We start from the raw sequence: 3,574 nt of genomic DNA, 5'->3' as shown, positions 1-3,574 counted from the left end.
AGGGAGGAGAGAGAGAGAGAGAGAGAGAGAGAGAGAGAGAGAGAGAGAGAGAGAGAGAGAAGCAGGATTAGAAGGGAGTGAGTGTCTGAGCCTACGATTTGGAGGAGGTGCAGGATGCTACTAGCCTGGATTTGAAATGTGTAACAGGAACTTGAACTTGGAATTTTGAGGGTTCCAGGTCATTGTGTGCTTTGATATGCTGATAGGTGCCATAGTGTCCCTTCTGCCAGAGGTAGGGGACCTATCTTTTGGTAGATGAAAATTGGTTTCACAAGTTCCAGAGGAATGTTGGCTTTTATCTAAGTACCAGAAACTCTCCTACCGTCCAGGTTGATCTCAGGTTTAGATTTTTGGACTGCCTTTTGGGTTTGGGATATTGGAGTTTCCTTTGTCCAAATATCTCTTTATCAGCCTGACAGAGCTTGCTTCCTGCTTTTTATATTTTTGTTCTTCCTGACACATGACTTTGTGGTCTTTTGTTTACCTGCTGACTCTGTGATCCAACCCTTCTCTGCTGGAAGAAATGGTCTAGTTTAGAGGAGAAAGCCAAGAGCGACCCCCTGCTTCTGGGATCAGCGTCATCCACCCAAGGGGTGCTTCCTATGTTCAGAGTCTTTTTTAAAAAATTATGTTTTAATTAGCTTATGAAGAAGTGGATTTCCATGTAGGCTCTTCATACAGCTTTATGTTGGCTAGCCCTAGCCTTGTATCTCATCTTTGTCCCCACCCCACACCCACGTTTAAACCTTCTCACGTCCAGTTATTCCTCCAGTTTTACATACACGTCTTCTACCATCTATCTCTCATTTAAGGTCTCTGACCCCCCCCACTCCACCCCTACCCCTGGGGCACCTTGCTGGTTTACAGGACAGGCCTCGCCTCTACAGAGACTTGATTTTAAAAAGAAGCAGATGGCCGGGCGTGGTGGCGCACACCTTTAATCCCAGCACTCGGGAGGCAGAGGCAGGCGGATTTCTGAGTTCGAGGCCAGCCTGGTCTATAAAGTGAGCTCCAGGACAGCCAGGGTATACAGAGAAGCCCTGTCTCGAAAAACCAAATAAATAAATAAATAAAATAAAAAGAAGCAGATGAACACATCTCTAAAAATTCAAAGCTATGATCTCCGTGAGAGAGAACATACCACACTAGATATTCTGGGTCCATGTTACTTCACTCAATAGACATTTTTCCAAATCCATCCATTTTACTATAAGTTTAAGAATTTCACCTTCATTTATGGCTGAATACAATCACATGTGTCTATGTGTCATATTTTCCCAACCCATTCATTTATTAATGCGCATTCAGGTTGACTCCGTTTCCTAGCTATTGAGAATAGAGCATTAATGAGCAAGGATGTGTACGCATCCCTGTGGTAGCATGGAGAGTCCTTTGGGGATATGCCCAGGGGTGGTATCCCTGGTCATCTGGTGGTTCTACTTCTAATTTTTGAGAGTCCTGTATACTGATCTCCAAAGTGGCTGTACTAACTTAAATTCCCACTAAAGGTATGTAAGGATTCCCTTCCTCCACACTCCCACCAGAATTTAAAGTCATTTGTATTCCTGATGATGGACTGGGTGAGGCTGTGGGGAAGTTCAAATCCAAACTAAAGACTGCTACCAAAGACTTAGACTCAGTTCAAATGTAGATTAAATGCATTTATTCTTGCTATTGGCAGAAGGGTCACAGCCTTATAACGTGCCCTGCAGAAGGACAGTTTATAAAGGTGAATAAACTTTAAAGATGTACATTACAATTATGAGTGGAATCCATACCTGGGCAAGAAAATTGTTTTACTCATCTCAGTTGTTTCTCTTTCCCATTATATACAAATAAAAAACGACCACTTCATTCCAATCCCACCTCGCAGCAGGAACAGTATTATAGCATTCTCCTCTCACCTGGGGCCTCTAGGACCTCACAGACATTCCCAGGCAAAGGTCAACAGCCCTTAAGGGATGCCTGGTTCCTTGTGAAGTTTCCTTAGCCATTACAGGGGAGTTAGTCATTACAGGTCTGAGCTCTAGGTGAAATGTCACTAATTGACTGGGACAGAGCAGGCAGTAGTCACACAGTGCCTTCAGGTTAGGGCTGGCTGTCATGTTCCTACAAAGTACAATCTTAAAGGAGTCTAATTTGTATTTCCTTGATGGTTAGGGATGGTGAACACATTTTAAGCATTTAATAGCCATTTTTTGTTTCCTCTTTTTAAATTAATTTTTTTTCTCATTTATGTGTGTGTAGCTTGGTGTATATACATCACTCACAGAGGCCACACTCAGATAGTGGATCCCCTGAAGCTGGAGTTAATAGGCAGTTTGTCAGTTAACTCAGCTGAAATGGTTACTGGGAACTGAACCCAGGTTATCTGGAAGAATCACACGTGGTCTTCTATGGAGAGGGAGCCACCTCTCCAGCCTCTCCCTTCTGTGTCTTTGTTTGCTTGTTTGTTTTTCCAAGGCAGGGTTCTCTGTGTAGCTCCGGCTGTCCTGGTACTTGCTCTGTAGACCAGGCTGGCCTTGAACTCACAGAGATCCTCCTGCCCCTGCCTCCTGAGTGCTGGGATCAAAGGCGTGTGCCATCACCACCTGGCTCTAGACTCCCCCCTCTTTTTTTTTTTTTAAATGTAAAGTACATTTTAATTATACACACACACACACACACACACACACACACACACACACTACACACACACACCATAGCTCTTGTGCAAAGGTTAGAGGACAACTTGTGGGTCCTCTCCTTCCTGGAAATTGAACACTCTTACCAGATGTGTCAACTTGACTCAAGCTAGAGTCACCAGGGAAGAAGGAAATACATTTAGAAATTGGCTCCATCAGATTAACCTGTGGGCAGGTCTGTGGAGGGGGCATTTTCTTAATTTCTAATTAACATAGGAGGCCCAACCCAATTAATGTAAGTGGTGTCTTTCTTAGGCAGGTCAGCTTGGGCTGTATCAAAAAATGTAGCTGAGCATCCAGAGATTGCAAACCTGTAAGAAACACTCATCCATGGTTTTGTAAGACCCCAACCCTTGGTCACTGGTACTTACTTAAGACACCCTCCAGTGAGACACCATAGTGCAAACCGATGCAAAAAACAAGAGGTTTATTTTCTGGTACGTGGAGGTCAAACCCCAATCAGTCCCTAGAGGCGAGTGACGGGAAGACAACCCCAAATGACTATTACAAGCAGTTTTTTGTTTTGTTTTGTTTTTCCTTAATGCTTGTGAAAAAAATAGCTTGGAATTTTGATTGGTGTTGTATTGATTTTTAAATTGTTTTTGGTAGGAAGATTATTTTCAGAATATTGTTTCACAATGCTCACCTCCATGAGCATGAGAGGTGTTTCCATGGAGTACCATCTTTGATTTCTTCAAGTTTTTGTTGTAGAGGTCTTTTGTTTCCTTGGTTAGATTTATTCCCAGGAAATTTATTAGTTTTGGAGTGGCTATGCAAGTGGGACTATTTTACTGGTTTCTTTTTCCACTTAGGTTGTCATTGGTATATGGGGAGAGCACTGATTTTTTTTTAAGATTTATTTATTTATAACCAAAAAAAAAAAAAAAAAT

Source organism: Mus pahari, chromosome 20 (assembly GCF_900095145.1).
Source record: "Mus pahari chromosome 20, PAHARI_EIJ_v1.1, whole genome shotgun sequence".
In the NCBI taxonomy this organism is placed as follows: domain Eukaryota; kingdom Metazoa; phylum Chordata; class Mammalia; order Rodentia; family Muridae; genus Mus; species Mus pahari.
The sequence above is the reverse complement of the archived record's forward strand: the minus strand, read 5'-3'. Positions refer to the sequence as shown.